Source organism: Peromyscus maniculatus, chromosome 2 (assembly GCF_049852395.1).
Source record: "Peromyscus maniculatus bairdii isolate BWxNUB_F1_BW_parent chromosome 2, HU_Pman_BW_mat_3.1, whole genome shotgun sequence".
NCBI classification, from domain to species: Eukaryota; Metazoa; Chordata; class Mammalia; order Rodentia; family Cricetidae; genus Peromyscus; species Peromyscus maniculatus.
In genome coordinates this window covers 99,170,207-99,195,795 of record NC_134853.1, presented here as the reverse complement: position 1 = coordinate 99,195,795, position 25,589 = coordinate 99,170,207, and the positions used below count along the sequence as shown (strand labels likewise).

The following is a 25,589-nucleotide window of genomic DNA, read 5'->3' as shown; positions in this document are numbered from 1 at the left end:
GAGGATTTCCAGTCAGTTTCAGCTTAGTTCATGAGTTTTGTCTCTGAATCTTTTGTTATCTTCATCAGTAAGGGCTTAACTTTGACTTATGGGAAGAATCCAGGGACAATAGTAGTTCCCTATATTGTTTTAGGTCTCTCTTAGACTTGCAAAACTAACAAATCAAAAGCAATTTCTCAAGCCTATTACTGGGGTTTTGTTATATAGTGTTTGGCTCTTAGAGAGAACCTTATCAAATCAAATTCTATAACTTCATTTAAGCTACACACATACACTTATATGTATTGTATATAATTTGGGTGAATATAGAATAAAATTATCCTTTATAGCTTTTTCAAACATCCTCAGGGTGATTTTCCCCCTACTCTCCTTATGTATTGACTTCCTCCTCACGCCCCATTTAAAGCAACTCCTCATTTTCCAATGCCTGTCTTCATATTACTTGCATACTGCTGTGCTCCTCTCTAGAGCTTTCCCTGGCACAATCTCATTTCCCTTTCCCAGTTTTTCAGGTACCCCAAATTATTTATTCACATCTGAAGATCTGTACCTAGGAACCATAGATGAGAAAACTTAAGACATTTGTCTTTCTGAGTCTCGGTTTCTTAGTTTTCTAGTCCCATCCATTTGCCTGCAAAATTCATGATTTCATTTTTTCTTTATCACTGAATAATATTCCATTATGTATATACAGCACACTTTTCATTAGTAATTCATTTGTTAAAAGACATCTAGGTTATTTCTATTTCCTAGTTGTTGTGAAGAGAGCAGCAATGAAAATGTCTGAGCAAAAAATATCTGTGGAGTAGAATATTGAGTCCTTTGGACATATGCCGAAGAGTAGTATGGATGTGCCAGTTTATAATTCCACCAAGAGAGGATGAGTGTTCCTTTTTCTAGCATCCTTGCCAACATTTGTTAGTTGTTTCCTTCCTTCCTTCCTCCCTCCCTCCCTCCCTTCCTCCCCCCTCCCTCCCTCCCTCCCTTCCTTCCTTCCTAACTTCCTTTCCTCACTCCCTCACTCCTTCCTTTTTTCCTTCCTTCTTTCTTTTGGTTAGTTTGTTTGGGATTATACTTTAGAGGGTAAGATACTATTATAGCATGGATATATTGAAACAAATGACAAACATGACAGCATGGGTAGGAAGGTGAATGATCATATTTTGAAACATTAAAAACATGGCAGAGAGAAAGTAAACATAACAAACAAACAAACAAAAAAAAAACCTTGAAAGTTAAGTGAGACTCTAATCTCAGACCTGCCACCAGTGATGAGCTTCCTTCAACAAGACCATACCTCCTCAGCATTTGTCAGTTGTTTTCTTCATTTTAGCCATTCTACTAGGCGTATGATAAAATCTCTAAGTTGTTTCAATTTGCATTTTCTTAATTACTAAGGATTATGAATATTTTTTGAGATATTTAATGGCTATGTTTTATTTCTTCCTTTGAAATCTGTTAACATCACAATTCACTTTTTAATTGAGTCACTTGTTTTCTTGATTCTTTGATATTTGAGTTTCTGGACATTAATATTCTGCCAAATGTGTAGCTGATTATCTCCCATTTTGTGGGTTTCCTTTTTGTTTGATTGATTGTTTTCTTAGTTGAATAGAAGTTTTTTAGTTTTATGAAGTCCCATTTGTCATTATTTGGCCTCACTTAATTCATGAGTAGATTATGTCCAACTCAGAAATTTACTTCCTACACCTATTTATATCCTGAAGGTTTTCCTCTACTCCAGGTTTTCTTCTAGAAGTTCCAAGTGTTTCAGGTTTCATATTAGGTCTTTGATCCATTTGAAGTGAATTCTTCTACAATGTGATAAGATATGGACCTTATTTCATTCTTCTGCATATGGACATCTGATTTCCTATATTTATTTGTTGAAGATACTGTCTCTTTTCCACTGTATGTTTTTGGCATCTGTTTCGAATATCAAGTGACTGTAATGATGTATGCTCCCATTTGCATCTTCTACTATTTTGGTTCATAGGTGTACATTATCTGTTTATGTGCTAATAACATACTGATTTTATTGATGTGGCTCTGTTTAGACTGGCTTGGTAGCCCACCACCCCTAGCATTGTTCATTTTGTTCAGAATTGTGTTGTCTAACCATGGACTTTCTGCTTCTATGTGTGTCTTAGGAAAAATTTTCAGCTTCTATTGAGTAAAGGATTGCACTGAATTTCTAATGGATTTTGATAAAAATGGCTGTTTTCACAATATTGATTCTTCCAATTCATGAACATGTGGTGTTTTCTGTTTTTATTGTCTTCCTCAATCTATTTCTTAAGCAATTTAACATTTTATTGTTAAGCTCTTTCATTTCCTTGGGTAGATTCATTCCCAGATATTTGTTGAGGCTATTGTGAATAGGGATATGTTCATAATCCCTTTATGAGCATGTTTGGATTTGGTGTAGAGAAATATTTTGATGTTTTTGTAAGTTGATATTGTATTCTGCCACTCTGTGGAAGTTGTTGATCATTTCTAGTTTTCTAGTGATATTTTTTGGCATCTTTTATGTATAATGTCATATTACCTGCAAATAGGTATAGTTTGATTTATTCTTTCCTTTTGATTCCCTTTTCTCGTTATAGTACTCTAGCTAGTATGTCAAGTAAAGTATTGAGGAAGAATGGGGATACTGGACAGCCCTGTCTCATTCTCATTCTAATTTTAAAGGAATTGCTTCAAGCTTTTCTCTGTTTATGATGATGTTGGCTGTGGGTATCTCACATATAGCCTTTGTTATGTTAAGATTTGTCCCCTCCATGCCTATTCTCTCTAGAACTTTTTTCGTGATGGCATCTCTACATTTTGACATTAGTATCTTTTCTTTTAAGTAAAGTAGTTAGTTATACTGTTTTAAATTTTATAACTTACTAAATTTGTTCTTTCTTTTTTATTGACATTTGTAAGAAAAAAATTATACTATCTAAATATATACCTATGTGCAAATTGAGATGACCAGAAAATCTAGTATATTAATTATAACTATTTTGAATTTTGATGGCTTTAAATTTATATAATGTGCATTCATTGAGCACTTGCTGTCTGCCAGTTGGAAACTATAGTCACAGTCTGTTTACAAAGATTAGAAAATCTTTATAAAGTACTTTCTTAAGCTGTACAAAAAGCCCCACGAAAATAAAAATACTTTTTAAAACATATAACCCCACACAACCATAACCATGTAATTTTTGACAAAAGATAACAAAAATCCTCATTTCAGTAAACACAATCTTTTCAACAAAGGGCACTGAGAAAAGTGGACTACACTGAGGGAGAAGAAGAAGCAGCATTCCCATTTCTCACCTTGTACTTTGGAACCGTGTAGTTGATTCCAAATGGATCAAATATCCTAAGGTGAGACGTGGAACTCTAAAACCTTTACAGGAAAATCTGGAGAAAGCCTTCAAGACATAGGCAAACTCATGACTTTTTTATATGACTCTATGTCCTCAGGAAAAAAGGCTAATAACTGGTAAACAGGACCTTGTGAAGTTAAAATGCCCCTGTACAGCAGGGGAAAACAGTGACCAGAATGCATAAGCAGCCTGGAGATTGCGAGAAAATATTTGTTACCTATACATTTAACAGATGATTTTATCTAGAAAGTAAAGAAAAAAAAAAACCTCAAAAATAAACAAGAAAAAACTTTAATCAATAGATGGACTAGAGAAATGGCCAACGGTTCTCAAGAAATGAAATGTTCATTTCCACTAGCCACCAGATAAGTGAAAATTAAACTACAGTTCATTTACCCAATGGAGTATTTTGCTGCTGTGAAAAGGAAATTTGAAATTTATAGGCAAATGTATGGAGCTAGAAAAATATCATCCCTAGTGAGATAACCCAGATCCAAAAGACAAATATTGTATGCTTTCCCTTATATGTGGATGTTAGTTTTTAAGTCCTCAGCATGTATGCTAAGATCCATATAACCGCAGAGGTTTGGTATCAAGTAAGGGAGTGCAGGGGAGAATTTTTCAAGTGGGGAAAATAGAATATATTGTTATAGAGAGACAATGAGGGGATTAAATGGGAAGAGCAATGGAAGAAAAGGCTTAGGGTGAGAATATGGGGATGGACAATTCACTAAAGACAACTGGAAAACCATAAGGAAACCAACTACTGTAGATGCTTCCTGAAATATATATGTATATAAAAAAATTCAAATGGAGTCTCCTAATAGCAGGGGAGAGAGCACTCCAACTAGACATCTTTTGCCACCACGGGTAACCTTCTGTTACATCTAGTTAAGCCACTGGACAAAAGGGCCCTATTGGTGGAAGTGTTAAGGCAACTCCATGTAGTTAAAAGGGAGGTTTATTTTGTGGGGTAACTTACGAATAAAGGGATAGGTTACAGGATTCGAGAGAGGTGAAGTGCAGACCGCAGTGTTCTCTGGAGAACTCTGCTCAGTCTGCCTCCAGCATTCAGGATCCAGAAACCAAGAGAGCCAGCACATCCGGACTTCAGGTCTTAAGGGCTCCAGTCTCGGCCCTGCCTCATAGGCATGACAGTTACCAGAAGCCTCCATGGGGGTGGCACTTGCAGGTCAAAGCTGGACCAGCTACCCACTACAGGGCCCAGTGGAAAACCCTGAATAGCTCAAGTATAAGAGAACTCATAGATACTTCTGTGACTATCTCAATTTTACATGTTGCTCAAATTTATTAACATATGGGTCTTATTACAATTTTGTCTGTTTTTTGCCTTACTATAAATTTATTCAGAAATTACTTTGGATGGTATAACATACCATCATTTTGTCTTACATAAAATCTCTTCATGATGACTCTTAGAAATTAGATTACATTCCCTTTTGTATCAGTTATAATGGCAGTCATGAAGATAATGAATCATCACAGAGGATGATTAGAATGAGCAGAAAAGGGAATGCATGTTATTATAATGCTGTTTAGGATAGAAGGACATATGTCCTGCTGGGTATTGGGGATGGAAGTTAGTCCAAATGCAACAAGGCCAGCAAGACATAAGGATCAGAAAATATAAATTATATTATCTGGTAAAGTACATAAATGGGAATAATAAATGGGAAATTTACAGGTATTTAAAATGTGTGCCTAACATAAATATGAGACAGTGGAGAAGGCCAGTTTGAAGGATTTTTGTTTGTTTTGAAAAATAAACACGTCATTTGTAAAAGATGTGAAGCTAGGTGTATTTACCATCAAATAAGGTTTATTTCCTGCAATAATTGTCCCTGTGCTAGAATTATTCTTTTAATATACTTATTACTTTACAAATACATAGATATTTATAAGTTATCACTCACATACAGTAAAATAACCAGAGAGTGTCTTCACCATTTATGGAAATATTATTGTGATTATTGTACGCACATGAGATAAAATACATTTTAATAAGTCAATATGATACATATCAATCAATTGTAATAATTATTATTTCAGTATTATTTTTATTAGTTGGTGTTTGGAGATCATTTTCTAATTATTCATAAACTATATGATAACACTATGAACTAGTCACCCCAGAGAGGAAATACACCACTTCTCCTGATCATCAAACAAACATTTATTATATCTCAAGCAGACGACATGGCAGTAAATGAATATATGTTAGAGAAAAACACATGTTAAGTAGCTTTGAGTTTATAGTCAAAAATTTTTTTTTGTTTTAGCATATAAATTTCTAATATTCAATAAAATTATGCTGGAATTTATTGCTATAGAATACCAACCACACTGAACAGAGATTGCTAAAATTAATAAAACAAAGCATTATACATTAGAATAGTGCATTTCCACTTTCAAATAATAATTTTGATTTTGTCTTAAGATTATTCAAATTTTTAATGAAGCTCTGTTTTGTCATGTGTTCTAGCCTGGATATTAATTACTGCTATGTATTTTCTATTTCTGGAAATATTCAGCAATAAGAACATTTCACTACCTTGTGGTTTTCCTTTTCTATTTCTTTGTTAATGAATCATTTTGTAATAAATGTATAGAAAGGCTGATAGTCTGGTGGAAATTCTAAAATTTTATAATTGTTAGGAAGATTCTTAGAAATTCATAAATGTCTTATTATCTCACAAAACTAAAATGGTTATTATAAATGGGTGAAAACAAACAATAGTACCTGTAAATGAAAAAAGACAAATTCAATGTCACAGTCATGATGTTGACAGGAATCAATATTAATGGATGGTTCCTAGATGAAATGCATGTGAAGTTCATACTAATTAGTTTATGAAATAGACTTGGACATCAGTTTGTTTGTGCCAGAGAGACTGCCTACTGTCAAGCAATCAAGCACAACCCACTTTAATTGCAATTTATTCCAAGAAGCACAATCTATTGATTCTAGCATACACTTATGTCACAGCAGTATCATTATTTGACTTTGTTTTAACAGCTTCAAAAGGTTAGAAACTTAAAGACCACTGTGCAAGAAGCCATTAAAAAGCTGAGTGGTTAGCACTCTGTGCCAGGTCACTGGGTAGAGAATTTGACTCAGGATTTGGGAAATAATATTATTTATGTACTCAGTATGAACTAGTGTTTTCCTATAACAAATATTATTTAATGATTGCAAAGTAGAAACAAAAGCATGAGGATAAATATAATTATCTGCCTTTTACAAGTAACCAGCTGCTTACAGATGTGAATTTTCCAGGACTCTATTAAATTGTAAAAAGTCATATATCTGACTCCAAATCAGATTCTTAACATCTTGTATTAGATTTTTTACACTAAACATTCCAAGATGTGACAGTAATCTGGAAATGTTTTATTATGTTGAAATTGTTGTTACGTAGTTTGTTCACATGAGCATTGTATCAGATATGATCGCTAAACTATAAAACATCAATTTTAATCACTTTCATTTATTCCATGCTGTAACTTTTAAAACTAAGAATATATTTTATTCTGTGTGTATTGGGATGGTAGAATGGTAGAATTCCATTAATAAATTTACAGTTTTTAAAAGCAAATGTAGTCAGAATACCTAATAAGAAAACTCTTGTAACATCTAAGGCTTTTCTGTTTAGAGAATATACAGACTCGATTTTGTGTTTCATGAACATGCAAACACACACACACACACACACACACACACACACACACACACATATTCTGAGTAAGGCTAAGTAACTGATTAGATACCATGGCTGCATGAAATCTGTTAAAGTATGAGGTAGTGCTTGAGAGAGAATGGAAGATTGATTTTTTTGCCTAATTCAGAGCTGTTCTACTTATAATGCTTTCATGTTTTGAATTTTAATAAACTTTCATTCACAGAATAAATAAATGAATTTATTTAATTATATCAAAATAATATAGACCTAGTATAATGTTCTCATTTTTGCAGGTGAAGAAATGAAGAATCAAAGAAGTAAAGGACCTATCTCAAAATCACATAACTAGTAAGTAATATCTGCAGATCAAATTAAATCATCCTCTTTCCGAGTTATTCTCTTTGTAAAATGATAGTTTCTCATTTCAGATAAGATGGTTTAAAATCTCATTCCCTGTTCTCTACCACATTGATACAGCAGCATTAATTTTGTACATATTATATTGTTTCTTGATAACTCCAAATGAGTTTCAGATGATTCTTTTTAGAAGGGATGGTATAGCTGATGAGATAGTATATCAAAAGAAGACATTAACATCCCATTGAGAACTTTCTATGTCCTAGGGCCTTTGGGGATTATCCTTATTTAATCCTCATAAAGCATTGTACGAGAGGTGGTTCATGTCTACAGTGCAGATAACCAAAGCTATAAGATGGTTGGTAGTTTGTAGAGATATTTAATGTCAGAACTATACTATGGCTCTTCATCTCTAAGCCTTCAAAGATGCCAGTGTTTGGTGTTGTATGAATTTGTACTTATGAAGCAGTGATCAAATTGGCAATCATAGAAATTGTGTAGCATATTAGATTATGACTGTCTTCTGTAGCACGTATGTCAAGATACTGAAGTAATGAATTCAAGATCAACTTGAGTTGACAATCTACATGCTCTAAGACGTCTGTGCTCTTGCTTTGCCCTCAAATATCAAATCCATGAAAGCTTGTTACCATACAAATAGTATATATAATGATATCTATAAATGAGACAAGAAATGTTGGGAAAACATGTACATAACTCTATCACATGCAGAGACTGACAGCTTGCCAAGTTAAGTGGAAGGAACATTCAGAAAAGAGAGCCTTTAATTGACCTGACATATCATGAAAGAATTGGTTTAAAGAAGCAATTGACATGTCGAGCTACATGAGAGATAGATATGTGTAGTTAGATAAAATCAATTTCTTTTGATAGAGAGACAAAGATAGAAGCATGGGGGAACAAACTGAGATATTTTGGTAATAGAGAGTAGACTAAGTGACAGATGTGATAAGGAAGAGTGGGATGTTTTATCAAATATTCAAATAGTTGAGCTGAAGTTATTGAGAAAGTCTTTTAAGCCATTGAAAGTATTGATGATGTATTGTTTTTGCCATTTATTTTTATGTCTTTATTGGAATAATAAAAGTTGTCTTGGAAAAAGTACTGTGTATACTTAATTGTGAGCATGGATGCTTATGATTAAACAGTTTGAGGACTTAAAGTAAAACATTTTGCATTGGTTTGTTAAGCATAACAGGTACATCCCTCTCCCAGTTATTTACAATTGCTCAGATTTATTTTCTGTTTTTAAGATACATTATTTTTCATGCATATGAGTGTGTTTGAGAGAAAGTTGGCCATATGTATGTGGGAGTGCCCATGGAAGTCAAAGAGGGTGTGTCAGAACTCCTGGTGCTGGAATTGTGAACAAATTCACATCCTCTGGAATAGCAGTAAGTGTTCTTAATCACTGGACATTCTTACCAGCCTTGCTCAGATTTCTATAGTAACTTTAAAGAGATCAAGTATCAACTTTCTTTCAATTGCTTTTTACTTCAAAAATATCTGTTGAATTAATAAATGACATCTCTCTGTCTTACCATTCTACATTGAAAATATGTCTGATGAGATGAAAACTATATTTTATTTCTGGAATATTATCTCTTCTAAAAGTTTTTAGTAACGTGGATCCCCTTATGTTTGGGGGGTGTCTCTGTATTACTGAAATAAATGCTCCAGGAAGAGAGAACAGTAAGGAGTGCTTGCTTAATTTATGGCCCAGGACAGAACTAAAATAGTATGAATTTGTTAATCTAAAGTGCTTTGCTGGGTTAACAAAGAAACAACATCCACAAAAGCATCTTTATATCAAGTTTAGGCTCCAAAAAATATCAACTACTTAGTTGTAACATGCAGGGAAGATCTTATAGGTTAATCCCTGTACTTGCTTGATTTATGTCAATTTGACACAAGCTAGTTTCATTGGAAAGGAGGGAGCCTCAATTATGAAAATGCCTTCATAAGATCAGGCTGTAAGTCTGTAGGGAATTTTCTTAATTAGGGATTGATGGTGGAGGGCCTAGACTCTGTGGATAGTGCCATCCCTTGGCTGGTGGTCTTGGGTTCTTTAAGAAAGCAAGCTGAGCAAGCCGTGGAAGCAAGCCAATCAGAAACACTTATCTATGACTTCTGCATCAGCTCCTGCCTCCAAGTTCCTGCCTGCCTTGTTTCCGTGTTCTTATGTCCTTTGATGATAAATGGTGATGTGGAAGCCAAGCTGAATAAAATCTTTCCTCCCCAAGTTGCTTTGGTCATGTTTTTCATCTCGGCAATAGTAACCCTAACCATGACAGCCCCTAACCTAGATGCTCAGTACAAGACAACTTGTTCTCCAAAGGAAGGTCTCCTTTAAATTCCTCAGTAATGCCTTCAATATTTACTACTTCCTCTGGAACTTAAATTTATTAATGGTCCCAGTATCCCGATGCTACTTTATTGTTATCTTAAAAGGAATGAGAATAAAATTCTGAACAAGCCCCTCCTCCCTTTATGGGTCAGTTGAATCTATATCTATGAATATTATTAGCCTTAACATCTTATCATTTTTATTTTATTAATTTTGTTTTTTGAAATAAGTTCTAACGTAGTCCAAATAGGTCTCATACTTGCCCCATAGACAAGGCTGGCCTTGATATTTCCTCATCATCTTTTTACCTGAGTATCAGGATTGCAGCCTTGAAAACCAGACCTGGCCCTCTTACTTTTTACCAAGTCATATATGTCTCCTCAGCTCACCCTATGAACACTTACAAATATATATACATATAAATATTAGATATAGTTATATAAAATCTATAACAGTATATATATTAAAGTTGTGCATTATGTATCAGATCTTATATTTTTTCTGGCTCCATAAGCTCACACACTTTCTCTAAAGAAATGCCCTTGCCATCAGAGATGTTCTTGCTAAGTCAATGTCTATTAACAGCTCTGCTCTTTTAAGAAAGCATCACTCTGATGTAGGGACTATTCAAGCAAGCTCTCTATATATATCTGACATTTTATTTATTCAGGACTATAATGAAAAGATGAGGTTGAGCTTGAGGTGGGAAAGGAAGACAGCATTGCAACTTTATCTACAGCTACAGTAAAAGCCAAATAGGCCAGTCTTGTGAAAGTTTGATGTGAATGCTCTCTACCACTGTACATGTCTGTCACCTAATATAGATATTGGTGGATATTATATTTTATTACTGAAAGTTTTTTGTCTGTTCCATTCATTTATTTGTAAAAGTACTGTCAGTGAAAGGTTATGATCAAATAGATAAAAATATAACATTAAATTTCAGTCAGCTGTCTCAAAAATCATTCTAGCACATGCTTAAATGTCACTTGTTCCACCAACAGTAAGTGTGTGCAGGGACACAGGTACAGCGTTACTCCTGATATAAGGACTGTATAAGAGGTATTTCCGACCCTGGCTTTGGTGTGCACAGAAAGACCCACTGAAGTTCCACTACAGTCTTCTATTTATGCACGCTTAATTGATCTCTGGATTCAGAATAGAATGAAGTTCATGTGATAAAGAAAAACAAACTAAGCCTGGCTTTTTATTTTCTTATATGGAAAATAAACAAGTTTTTCCCCCAATCAAACTAAGTAATATATTTTCCAATTCTATATGGTTTACAAAGATAGGATTTTTGAAAATGTATTATAAGATAAAAGGTATCTTTATACTGTTGATGACACTTTGACACAAAGACCCAGAGCATAGATTCTGGGGAGAAAAACAGCATAGGTAGAAATATGGGACAATTACTTGCATTTGAACAGCTTCCCAATGTCTCTGTGCCTCAGTTCTATCTGTATTATGTTTCCCTGAACTCTTCTCAGCACTAAACAATGATGATTGTGTTTCTGATAGACAGGCATACAGAGACTGCTTTGAATTTATTTTTATTTTCGGTTTACTAAAATATCTGAGAATAGGCATGATGGAACATACCTGTTATCTCAACATTCTATAGATTTAGTGGGAGCATTCAGAATTCATTGTCAATCTGAAATATACATTGAAATATTGTTCCATTAATTTTTTATTATACAAGATATTTTCTGACTGAAACATTATTTTAATCATATCTACAACTCTTGATTTGTTAAAATTTTCATATACTAATGAAAAAGAAATAAAGTATGAATTAATGTATATTCTTGTTTTATATATACGTTTAATAGCACAATTTCTACATATTAAAATTTGGGCACTAGAGGGGATAACTCAATGGTTAAGTGCACTGGCTGCTTTTCCAAAGGACCTAGGTTCAATTCTCAGTACCCATCTGGTGACTCACATCTATCTGTAACTTCATTTTCAGGGGGTCTGACACCTTCTGGCCTCCATGGACACTAGGCATACACATAGTACACAGAGAGATATGCAGGCAAAACACCCTTAATCTTTTTTTATAATTGAATGTTAGACATTTTATGAGAACATATTCATTGATATTATCTATGTAAATTTTATTTTAAAATGGATATTAGGATCAGAGACATAATTTAGAACTGATATTAGTTTACTTTTTATTGCTGTGATAATAATCATAACCAAAAGTAACTTGGAGAGGGGGTCATTTATTTCAGATTGTAGCCCATCCCTGAGGGATGCAAGGGGAGGAACTCATGGCATGAACCTGGAGGCAGAAATTGAAACACTGATCTCAAACAAATGGCACTTACACATTTGTTGTTCATATCTTGGACTAAGCCAGCATTCATATACAATCTAGGACCACCTAACAAGATATACTATTGCTCAGTATGGGCTGGGTCCGCTAATATTAATCATTAGTCAAGAAAATGCTGCACAGATTGCCTACAGATCAATATAATGAAAGCATTTTATTTTAATTGAAGCTCTCTTTTTCTAAAATGACCCTAGCTTTAGGCAAGTTGACAAAATCTACCAACTCAGAACTATATCTAAACCCATATAGATACCAATGTTTGGAAGGCTAAATTGTGCTTTGTTGGAATGTTTGTTTATCTTTCCATATCTGTTTAGCTATCATCTGTCTGTCTGTCTATTTATCTATGTACCTACCTACCTACCTATCTCTTTTCTATCATTTATCTAATTTTGCTGCCAATCTATTCTACTCTTATCCAAAGAAAATTTTCATTCAATTTTATTTCTAATTCATAATAAAATTCATTTACCTACATGATATGGATATAGTTTATATCAAAGAGAGGTAATAATTTAATGTGCTATTTTCCTTACATAAAATTAAGCCAAATAAGACCACCAAGTACTACAGTTACAAGACTGGAAAAGAAAAAGGAGACGGTGACTCAATATTCTGCTGAAACGCAGCATTTGCTGATGCTGCGTCTGCAAGCCAGCTGACCTGCCAGGGTATGTGTGGTGATTCTTAGCTCAGTGTTTTCCATTCACTATTCCTCACTCTTATCTCTTCTATGCACACTGAGAAACACTGCATCTCCATGTCTACAGCCGCAAATGTGTTTGTTCCTACTACCCAGTTCCCAGTGTCAACTGTGGCTTAGAGTGTAGCTCTTTCCTAGCTCTCGAATTTAACATTCCAGTTCAATTACCATTTCTCTGTGTGGCCTTATTTTCTTGTTTCAGGTACAGCTCTGAACAGTTCCTGTCAAGCCATAATTTGCTGACTTTCCCTCATCCTCCATCAATGATAAAGAATGCTCCCCATGTCTCTTTCTTTCATTCTCTTGGCTCTTAGCCTTCCAGCATTTTCCATTATACTTACTCTTCTTGGATGTTAGAGCACCCTTTCTTGCTGATCCATTCTTTTCCTTGTTATGTACTTAATTGGATGTAAACTCAGGCCAATGCTACCTAAGCAAAGTTATATGTCTGATTCCATAGCCCGTGAAAACCTCCCGCACACAATCTGCCACACAGTTTCTATAGTGTGATAACTTCAGAAAACAAAAAAGCTTTTCATTTGAAGCTTCTTTTAATTTCTACTCCATTTCTCTGATTACTTACTAATCTCCTTCCGTATTTTATGACTCCATCTTTGTTTTCACCTTACTTTAGATTACTACTGGTTTGAATCATCTAGTCTGTGAATGACATTACAAGTGCTTGGCTTAATAAAAACAGAACACTGAATGACCTATGTGGAACATTATATAGGGAGAGTCACAAGTTTATTGTCCTTGGTTATTATATTTCCCTATGGACTTTTGAGAAAAAAAAACTTAACAGAAAGACATACTTACAAATGTTTCATTCCATCATTTCTGAGATATTGATACAATGATTGGTTTAAGTTGCATGAACTGAGACTATTGGAATGGAATCTCTTCTAGGATTTGAGTAGCAAGGAGAGCAGTGGTAGGGATGCTCTGAAGCAGAGGTGAAACTTTCTTTTAACATGTAGAAGGGACTCCCTTTAAAAGGAAATTTTAGAACAGTCTTTAATTTTCATCAAAAATGAAGGATAAAGAATCCCTTGCACTTTTCCTACCCCTCATTGCACCATCACCACAGACCTAGCAGAGAAGTGCATTTGTTATGTTTAATGAACACTGACCCAAAGATCAAAGTTAAGTCTGAGGGCTCACTCTGCTGATTACTCTTGGTGTTCACTACTCTTCGTATTGTTATCTTAAGTCTGTACAGATGTATCATAATGTGGAGACCATTGTAGTTTGTACAGAGTATGTTTACAGTCCTAAATTTCTATGTTCTTCTCTTTCATCCCTTTTCTCCAGGGATTTTTGGCAACTTGTGAGGATTTTTTGTTTGTTTGTTTCCATACCTTTGCCTTTCCTAGAATATCATGTTGTATTCCTACAGTATAAACCATTTCAGTCAATAATATACATTTAAACTTCCCTTTTTAATGGCTTGCATAGACCAGTTCTTTTTAGTGCCAAATTTTAGTGCATTACTTGTCTGTTTCACAGTTTAATCATTTGCATATTAAAGGAACTTGATTGTAGCAAGTTTTAGTATTATAAGTAAATGTGTTTGCAGATTCTTATATCAACATACAGTTTTTTGTTCCCTAAATAAAATGAGGTGTGTAATAGTATGTTTAACTTTTTAAAGAAAACGTCAAACTATCTTCCAAAGATAGGTTCAGTTTTTAACTCTTATTAACCATGAATAACAGTCCTTGTTTCTCCATATCCTTTATGGTAGTCTGTGCTTTCAAGGTTAAGAAGCTTTTTAATTCTAATCTTAAAATTTTTATTTTTTGAGAATTTTATACATACCTAAAATATGATTTGAACAAATCCACTCACATTTCCCATTTTTCACTTCTCCCAAAATCTCTACCACTTTTCCCTTTTAGTTTCAGAATTTCTGAGTCGTTTAAATAAATTTGTTTCTAAGTCTTTTTTATTTATTCTTTGAAATTTTCATACAGTGTACTTCTAGCTTGATCCTTCCCATACCACAGTTACTCCCAGATCCACACCCCAAACTTCTTATTTTTTTCTCTCTCCTACCAAAATAAAATGAAAAAGCCACTAACAAACAAAAGTCTAATTTGTGTTCAACAGCTACTTCTGAGCAGCAGCCTGCCCTGGACTTTGGTTGGTATAACCAGTATCACTCCCCCGAAGAGGATGTGTTTTCCCTCTCCCAGTCTTTATCAGCTGCAAACAGAGTCTGTTAGGGATAGTCATTGTGACACGTTTCCCTCCTTTGTGCTGGATAGTTTTTGACTTGAGTGTTTGCAGCTGGTCTTGTGCATGCTGTCACAGTCTCGGTGAGTTCATATGTACAACAGTCTTGTTATATATAGAAATTGCTGTTTCCATGGAGTTATCTGCAACTTCAGGCTCTTATAATCTTTCTACCCCCTTTTTCTCATAGATCCCTGATCTTTGAGTGGAGGGATTTGATAAAGACATCCCATTTATGGCTGAGTGCTCCAAAGTCTCTCACTCACTGCATGTTGTCCAGTAGTGGATCTCTGCGTTAATTACCATCTACTTCAAGAAGAATCTTCTCTGCTGAGGGTTAAGCAATGCACTCTCAGGAGTTTTAGTTATGATAATAGATCAATTTTATGAAAAGTCTCATCTTAATAATATTATATCTTCCTAATCTTGAACATGGATTATGTCCACAATCATTATTTTCAACTTCTATAACAGTTTTATAGTTTCTGTTCCTATTTTGACTGATGTGTAATCATGCAGTTGGGTTGTGCACTAATGTAAATTATGTTTTGTTTTTAATGTGAGTTAAATTTGTTTATTTATGTTATGTAGAATGATGTTTGACTTGTTTTTCAGCTTTGTATCCTGAAACCTTGTCATAATTGCTAATCAGTTTCTGGAGTTTTACTGTAATTTTTGATGATTATTCCTTTATATTTTCACAGAGATGCTTTAGTTACCTACATGCAAACACAGCTTCCTTTATCCCTTTGTTTAATTCTTTTTTAAAGTATTATTTCACTAGCAAGTACTAACAGCATGATTAGAAAGGAGTTGTGGGCAAGACCTTCTTCACATTCTCCAGGATCTTAGAAGGAAGTGTACCAGCTCCTATCTATTATGTGTTCTGTTAGTTATAGCTTTCTCCTGAATATATTTTACCAGGAAGAATTGTCCATGTCTACATAATTCATACAGAGATTTCATCATTAATGTGTTTCTGTACTTTTCGCATGTTTTCTGTGTATATCATGTGGTCATGTAATTCGTTCCTTAGTATGTTCACATGATGGAGGAGAGTTAGATATTAAAGTTTGATTTAGTGTTAATAACCTATCATCCCATAAACATATTTTAATAGTCTACTCTTCTCAGTTAAAGAACTATGATCAGGTCTCTCCATATCTTAAGTTCAGCACTCTGTATAATATACAACTTGTTAATGCCTTGGCTTTAGTACCATAATACTGTAAGAGCATTTGCATGTATCTCCATATAAACTAGACTTTACAGAAATCTCAGTATTATTGGGCATGTTCAGAACTAAAATCAAGATGATTTGCAATCATCCTGATTACCATTTGTCAGGTTGACAGAAATTTCCTTAAATAAATGCATAGACAACTATAACTGTATTTGAGACAGTTTAATTGTTGTAAGGCTGTCCTGTCTCAGTCTATCGAGTGCAAAAATGCAGTAGTCCATTCTACAGCTCTGTTGGCACAGGTAGATAGAAAAGATCCAAAAAACAAATAGGAACTGACTTTTATAAACGTATTTGGAACAGAAGAACACTTAGCCATAAATGACATAATATGATATAGAATTGCTATGGAAAGTAAAATTGCATTGACCTAAGGGCAACATAAACCTGAGACTAATAATTTTATTAACATCTTTGCAGTGATTAAAAGTGAACTTCTGATGGGCCTCTTAGTGTGTGCCATAGAAATTGCAGACCTTACTAATGTAGCCTGTGTGTAAAGTTGTTCTGTACAAGTTCACCCTCTTAAACAGAAGTAAACCTCTTTCCCCATCTCACCATTTCACACCCTCAAAAAACAGGACATTAGAAAACAGCAGATCCTACTTTATCAGGGCCCCCAATTAAGTGGCTAGAGGTGTCTGTTTCTGCGTCATTTTCAGAAACAATGGTATCATTAAATTGCTGAAATTGTAGTGTCAGCAGGAAGCAGTGCCGAGAGCTGCTAAAGGGAGAACAGAATATGAACGGTGCAGCTACTTTGATGTCTTCCTGACCTGCTTCCCTGTGTCTATTGCTGAACTAGCTATAAACAAAATGGGAGGGAGCGATGCAAAGGCGGGTGTGGAACTGTGGCAGTCTCACCCTGCCAGGAAGAGCTGCGTGCAGTGACTTCTCCCACTGGGAAGCCTTAGGCAAACTGCACTAAACCCTGCTTCAGAACAAACCTCCCACTCTACTGTGGTTCCTCTCCAATTGCTGTGCTTTCATCAAATACAACATTCTCCCCCCACTTACAAATAAAAAAATGACACTCACAGAAACTATTTATTTATTCCTTCAACAAATGCAGCTGAATGCCTGCCTTGTTGTAGGCACAATACTTTGCTTTTAAAGTATTTTCATGAACAAAAACTATAAAATCCTGCTGTTTAGTTACTTGGAAGTGGTAGAAACAGAGAGCAAAATATATGGGTAAAATAAATATTTCACTACGTAATATTTAAAAATTCTATGTAGAGATGGGAAAAAATAAATAATTAAGAGAGTTCCAATTTTAAATTGCGTGGCAGAAGATTTACTAGGGAATGCTGCATGCTATGGGGAGGGGCAGGCTTCAGCTTCCTGGTTCTGCACTCCAGCCTCTCACATCAGCTGTGTAACATTGGGACACATATTTCTGTCTCCCAGTTCTAGATCTCTAGTCCCTGAACAGGGAGCCTGTAGTACTTCTTGGATTTTCTTGGAGGAAGGACTTTGATAATGGTTTGCATAGTAGCATGGTGTAATAGCAGTGCATGGAGTCCCTCAATATTGCTTTTATTTGTTTGTTTTTGTTTTACTCAGAAAATAATGTGCACACCAATTTTGTGAGCCATTAGTTTGAAAGCTCAGTTAATTCTTCCATGTTCAATAATCTTAATGTACAGTCTAGAATATGAAGATGCCCTTTACAGTTCAGAAGTACTATACTGTCAGACATTGACCAAAGCCTCAGAGATCACTATTAAATGTCACTACTCTCTATTCCTCAACTCTAAAACCATTAGCATTTTTTGAAGTATTCTTTCATAACATTGCCTGGCAAAACCCACCAAGTCTCCAGCACTTTTTATGACCTTGTTAACATTGTTTTCTGGCTTCCTAGGACATCATGGTTGAGGAAGACCACATTATTGTTTCAATAACAATTTGTTTTGTTTTGTTTTGTTTTTGAGACAGCATTTCTCTGTGTAGCTTTGTGCCTTCCCTGGAACTCACTCTGTAGCCCAGGCTGGCCTCAAACTCACAGAGATCTGCCTGCCTCTGCCTCCCAAGTGCAGGGATTAATGGTGTGCACCACCACCTCCCGGCCTCAATAACAATTTTTAAACAGAAAAAAAAATCTACTCTAATGTGAAATATACCCATATATTATATAATATGCCTTGATTTTATGATGAATTAATTGTGAAGATTCCCTTTGGAATCAAGAAAATGTGTAGTCTACTGTTTAGGTATCTTTGTTGCTTCTAGGCAATTCTAAGAAACAGGTATTATTCATAGTCCTCTCCTTGTCTAGCTTCTGTATGGAATGGCTTTAAGAACAATTACATAATTTTTTGAATTAAAAAAATTAGGCTTAAGTTTTGATAAAATTACAAATGAAAGGGGGTTTTAATCTTTCATCTCGGGCCTTTCTCTTTCAAAATTACATAAACATAGTTAGGCTTTAGTAAAATCATATTTGAGATGTCAGTATGAGTTTATGCACAACTTTAAACTTTGTTTCTTATATACAGGATTAGTTAGGTACTTTTCTGTTGCTGTGATAATATGCCATGACCAAAGGGGACTTATGGAAGGCAGGGTTTGTTTTGACTTCTAATACTAGAGAGATATAGGTTCATTATGGTGAAGAGTTGTAGCAGCAAGCAAGTATGGTGGCCAGAACAGAAAGCCAAAAACCCATATACTCAACACCAAACATGAAGCAGGGTGATCAAACTGGAAGTAGAATGAGACTATAAACCCTGAAAGCATACCTTGAGTTATGAAATTCCTTGTTAATGGCTGTGCTCCTCAAAATTCCCATAACATTACCAAAGAGCATGGCTAACTGGGAACCAAGTTTTCAAACATCTGTACTATGGGAAATGTTCTGTAACTATCACAGCCTCTGCTCCAAAATGTCCCACACTCAGAGGGACAATTAGGTGGGAGATGAACTGTGCTAGAACTTCTTAGGGACTACGTCAGCATAGAAAAGTCTCCTAGTAGATTCTTAGATTGCTCCTATGGCCTTCATCCACAGACATTGCCACATGGAACTAGACAATCCATACCTTGGAAATTTCATTTCAGACACACTCATAGTCTTTGCCAGAAACTCAGTTACTTAATATTTGCTGATAGAAACAGAATCACTAAGATATAAAATAAAAGATTCATTTGTAGAGGAAGGGCTTTATAGGAATGAGAACTTTGTGGAAATCATGGTTCATATGAGGGTTTGACTTTGAACTTGGTGTTATAAAGTGGCTGAGAACAGGTATAAAACCCGAACTAACAATGACAATGGTGAAGATGGAGTGATGCTAGGGTTTGTTTCCCCACCAATCCTCACAGCACAGCATCCTGAAAATACTATCCTGGCTCTTCCTTAGGAGTACTTAAAGAAGACAGTGAGCATGAAGCCATGGAATTATTTGTCCCAGTGATGTCCTTATTCCAATAAAGTGACCCAGTGGGCTAAAAGTATGTGGAGTCTGTCTGAAACCTGCATTCTGTTACTGCCTTTTTCCACTAGAGAGTAAAAATGACTATAGTTTCATACTTGCCAAATTATATGTATATTTCCTTGTGGCCAAAATAACTGAGGATTATATTATATTAAGTTATAAAAATATGAATTATAGGAAAAACTGATGGAGATTCCCCCAAGGTGAACTGCCGCCACATATACATACTCACAAAAGGGCAACATAGAACAATGTACCACAAGGTCCTTTAAAAAATTGTTTTCTATCTCACTAATTAGACTCCCAGAGCTCCACCTGGGGCCTAGCCGTGGATCTCTGCATCCAGATTCCTCAGTCCTTGGATGGGGTTTCTGGCATGACTATTAGGGTGTTTGGCCATCCCATCACCAGAGTAGGTCAGTTTGGGCTGTCTCTCGACCATTGCCAGCAGTCTATTGTGGGGGTATCTTTGTGGATTTCTGTGGGCCTCTCTAGCACTTTGTTCTTCCTTTTCTCATGTGGTCTTCATTTACCATGGTCTCCTATTCCTTGGAGAGTTTATATGAGCTTAATTGTTGAAACCAAGGTTGGATAAAGCACAGGGACAAACAAATGGAAACACATGAACTACGAACCAAAGGCTGAGGGGCCCCCAACTGGATCAGGCCCTCTGAATAGGTAAGAGAGTTGATTGGCTTGACCTGTTTGGGAGGCATCTAGGCAGTGGTACCTGGTCCTGTGCTCATTGCATGAGTTGGCTGTTTAAAACCTGGGGCTTGTGCAGGGAAGCTTGGCTCAGTCTGGGAGGAGGGGACTGGACCTGCCTGGACTGAGTCTACCAGGTTGATCTCAGTGCTCACGGGAGGCTTTGCCCTGGAGGAGGTGGGAATGGGGGGTGGGTTGAGGGGAAGGGGAGGGGGGCAGGAGGGGGGAGAACAAAGGATTCCGTGGCTGATATGTAGAACTGAATGATATTGTAAAATAAAATAAAAGGAAAAAAATTGTTTTCTATTGATGATATGTTAAATTTTTTAGGGTTTAGACACTCCAATCTGAAAAGATGGGAAACAAATTAGTCAATAAATAAATATTAATATAAAATCTAAAGTTCCCAATTTTCTTGTAACACCCAAGATCTGGAATGTACACCCTTGTCATGAAAGGATAACCCACTGTTAACCTTTCTCTCTTCCCTGTGGAACTGTCACCATCAACTCTTGACATTCACTTACTGAAGTGGTTAGGGAAGATGATGGATATTGACATATACCTTCCACCCATGAGCACCCCACATGGGTGCATATGTGTGCACTCTTGTAAACACACACACACACACACACACACACACACACACACACACAAACAGGCACACATACAAACACAAATATCTCTCAGATTTTCTTAGGATTTAATTGTTTTCCTGATTATTGTAGAGCTAATTTAATCTGAATACAGTTAGGCTTGTTTAGTGTTGATTTGATGTTAAGATAGAACCTTACCATCAGGAGACTAAGTTTATGTCAGAAAATATAGAATTATTTCTTTATAATGATGTAGTTCAAGCTAGAGGCCAAAGAATCTTTGTTGTAAAGCTTCTAAAACTTGTAGTGGAAGATAGGGAGTTCCATATTGTAAAGACGCAAGAGTTGTTTTAAAAATGTCAGAGTGGACATGTGTCTCTACAGGAACCCCAGGGGCATAGCACAATCATCATATTGCACTCAGTTGACAAGCCAGGCATGAGTTTGAATTCTATAAACTCATGTACTGACACAAAGAATCAGAAAATGATCAACTACCTCTGTGTACTTCCTGGGGAGGTTTGGAAAAGGAAATCTATTTTCATAGTACCTCTAATAAATTTCTTGTACTTTGGCCAATGAAATTATTTTCTTCTATTTAAAAAGTATCTGAGAAAGGTTTTAAAATGTTGTGTTACATCATGGAATAATGTCTGTGCAGCAAAAGGAGTCCAAATAAATTATTGTTGTGAACCATAGAAATTACTAAAAATAGTTATAAATTCCATTCAGTATATTTGGTAAATACACATATAGTATATGGAAATAATAATACTTTTGGCCCTCATTGGAAAATTGTAGAAGACATCAAGTAGCATGCAGCCTATTAACTTATGTTCATATCCAAAGATCAGGCCCGCTTTTTTTTTTTTTTTTTTTTTTTTTTTTTTTTTTTTTTTGGTTTTTTTGGTTTTTTTGAGACAAGTTTCTCTGTGTAGCTGTGTGCCTTTCCTGGATCTCACTCTGTAGATCAGGTTGGCCTTAAACTCACAGAGATCTTACTGCCTCTGCCTCCCAAGTGCTGGTATTAAAGGCGTGCAGCACCATCACCTGGCTAGATCAGGCCCTTTCCATAAGAGCAATCCATGCCACAAGTATGGCTCAGCAGCCTATTTAAGGGGCAAATGTTCAATTCATTCTAATAAAAGTAATTTTCTTCCATCTTCATCGTCTACTGAATTAGTAATGTATACAATTAATTAAATTGTTAATATATAAAAGTAAAATGTGTTAGACATGCAGAAATGTCTGTAGTCTGTTTATATAGAGGGTATCTGATATGTTTTCATATTCATGTTTGCTTATCTTCAGTTCTTAATGAATTTCCTAGGAGACAAACAGCTAATTATTCATTCAAGTTAATAATGTTATTTACAGCTACAGACAACTCTGCAGTTATTGAACATAGATTGTCTGATGTGCAGATGTTTCTAGCAAAGTGCTTATTGATGACTCTAACCCCTTTAGTTCCTTTTTGTGCCAAAGACATTTTACACTCAAAAAGAAAGGGCATTGTTTTAGAGGACTCATCTTACTAACACTACATTCATGATCATAAATGTGAAGTTGTTTAAAAAGAGGAATTGTAAAATAAAAGCAAAAAAAAAAACCACTTAATGAAACATTATAACATACAAGTTTCTATTAAGAAATAATTGTAACATATTCAAATACATAAATCTTCATATGGAAACAATGAAAGAGGTATTTCATGATGATAGAACCCATAGTAGATTATTATTTTTTCATAAACTCTATGTTTCCTAGACTAAAAAAATTGTTTACTACATTCATAATTTTTATTCCAATAAACCTAAATGGAAGGCATTTTTCAGGATTGGGTAGGAATCAACTACACATCTTATTCAGAAATGAATAGAAGCACTGTCAGTCTGTGCTGAAAAGGCTTCACTTATAGCATATTTAATATCTGTTTAATTGCTAGTATTTGCATCAATAACTGAAAACAAATTCCACAAAGACTATTTGACTTTTATATACCAGGACCTTGATACCATGTTTGAACAAACATTCTTACATAAGGAAACAATGTAATATCAAGCTATCTGTTATGTGTTATTATGAATTTTAATAAGGTCTAGCAATGACAGCAATTTAAGCATTTGGCTTCATTATAACATTTAATTTACTTTCAATATTTCTGTCTATCCATCTTTACTGTTAGAGTAATTTAAACATTGTATAATTAATAAATATCTATATTTATAAAGGGACATCAATTTAGTGCTCTGCAAATTTAATGTGCTGAAGTCTCTATGTATATATAGTCATACATCTACAGCAACTGTGTGAACACATGGGGACTCCTATATGTACATAAGCATTTCATCTAAATTATGTGGCAACTTTTTATTAAGGAGCACAAGACTTCCTGAGTCTAGGTTACAGCTTTCTGTATTTTAACTAAGATTTTTTTTGACGAGTATCCAATCAAGAAATATGAGTTACATTTTTGCATTGTTTTGTCATTTTTTTGTTTATTTGTCTTAGCAAAAGGAAGTACACTTAAATAGAAACAAAAATATACTAGCATTATAGTTAATCTGTGAATTAATGTCTAGCATTGTAAAGCTTTCCTTTTGTATATTTATTTTGATGTAATTCACAACATGAAAACAAAATGAACTAAAAGGAATTTCTTCATATTTTTTTAAAAAAATTATCACATTAAATTATACAAATTGTATATTAACGTTTCCAAGATAAACTGTTGTGTGGACTTCCAATGAGATAAACCAAACTCTAATCATTCTCATAGGGTAAGAAGACAGATTAAAGTGATAATTCCACTGAAATCTAACTTAGAAAACCATGAGTTTATCCGTCTTGTTGGCAGAGTATGTGACAGGGCTTACTACAGGAGCACATATGACTCAGAAATAGTTCCACTGAAACCATGTCCACCATAGCATGGGTGAAGACTATTTCTCCCAAAGATTGCTAACCACTCAGCAAGTCAGAGAGCTTTTCTCCCCTGCATTTGTTACAACTCTGTAACATTGAGGAGGATACTAGGAATCTCATCAGTTTTAACTTTCTTAGACTTGTAAATTTTGTTTACCTTCTAAGTTTCAAGAGCTCCCTTCTTGTTGCTGGAGGGCTTCTCTCCAGGTTCCACCAAGCCCCGCAGTCCCACAATCCACTTTAAAATAATCACTCAGATGCTTATATGACCTATAAACTGTATGGCCGTGGCAGGCTTCTTGCTAACTGTTCTTTTATCTTAAACTAACCCATTTCTGTAAATCTATACCTTGCCATGCCGCTTGTGGCTTACTGGCATCTTTACATGCTGTTTGTCCTGGCAGTGGCTGCAGTGTCTCCCTCCTTCTTCTTGTTTCCCCAATTCTCTCTCCTTGTCCTGCCTATACTTCCTGCCTGGTCACTGGCCATCAGTGTTTTATTTATATAGAGTGATATCCACAGCACTTCCCTTTTTCTTCTTTTTTTTAAAAAGGAAGGTTTTAACTTTAACATAGTAAAATTACATATAACAAAACAATTATCAAGCAAGAATTACAGTTACAATATTAAAGAAGATGTCCTATCTATCTTATATTTGTGAGTTTAAGGTTTTATATCTAAGTTATTTTTATCATAACTGAGTAAATTACAACTATCTAGTCTTCAACCACACCAAAGATCTCAGAAGGATATAATATTACCTGAGAAATGGGAGAAGGATGTAAGCAACTTTTGGGAGTCTTACAGGGTAGACAGAGACAGCTGACAGCCTGGACAGTCATCTAATGTTCCTTTGTAAAGTTGGGGCATCTGTCTTTAGCTCACAGGCCTAGAGTCTCTCCGTCATTTTTCTTTTTTAGTGTCTTGTAGAATGTCTGGCAGTTTTCTCTTTGAAGCAGGAACCTGAAGGACCATCTTGTCAAGCAAAGTTTAGTAGTCATCCTTCCATGGGTCTTGCATGTCCAGTCAATCAAGCAATCCAGGCAAGAATAGTTTCTTGCCCAAATGGCTATCTTTGTCAACGTGAAGATAAACTCCATATGGAGTGTCTTCGATGCCCATCCTCCTCTCCGATGTAAATCCAGTGCTACCAGGAGCAGACATGTCTCACTGTCCAGAACATCTTAATTTTTAAAACATTTTAAATGCCATATTCTGTAGGTCTTTGAAGTATTTGAAGACTACCTTCCATCTGAAATATATCTATGTATATCTAGAAGAGTTATCTAACGGCTATAAATATGATTATCATAGATGACTAATTATTAATCTATTTCTTAATTATTCATTACAATTTTAAATGAGTTACATAAACATAATACCTCAAACAAGAATAGAAATATATATACAGGATAACAAAATTAACTTTTAAGTTTGTATCAATAAACTAAAATTTATACCAATGTAAAACATTTTAAATAAGTTGTTCTTTAAAAGTAGGTTCATTAATCTACCCTTTTATCTTATCATCTCTGTATCCTATATATCTATATCATATCCCCTTTTCTTTTTTAGAAAGAGATCAT

General features: G+C 35.0%; 1 protein-coding gene across 13 annotated transcripts in view; it reads left to right on the top strand.

Annotated features, from left to right (window-relative positions):
• Ptprd (protein tyrosine phosphatase receptor type D) overlaps window positions 1-25,589 on the top strand; it is a 2,233,434-nt gene that overhangs the window by 273,655 nt on the left and 1,934,190 nt on the right. For all 13 annotated transcript variants that reach the window (XM_015999923.3, XM_076564405.1, XM_076564406.1 and 10 more), the window contains exon 2: window positions 7,372-7,426. The gene's annotated coding sequence lies outside the window, so the exon portion shown is untranslated. The remainder of the gene's footprint in view (window positions 1-7,371; window positions 7,427-25,589) is intronic.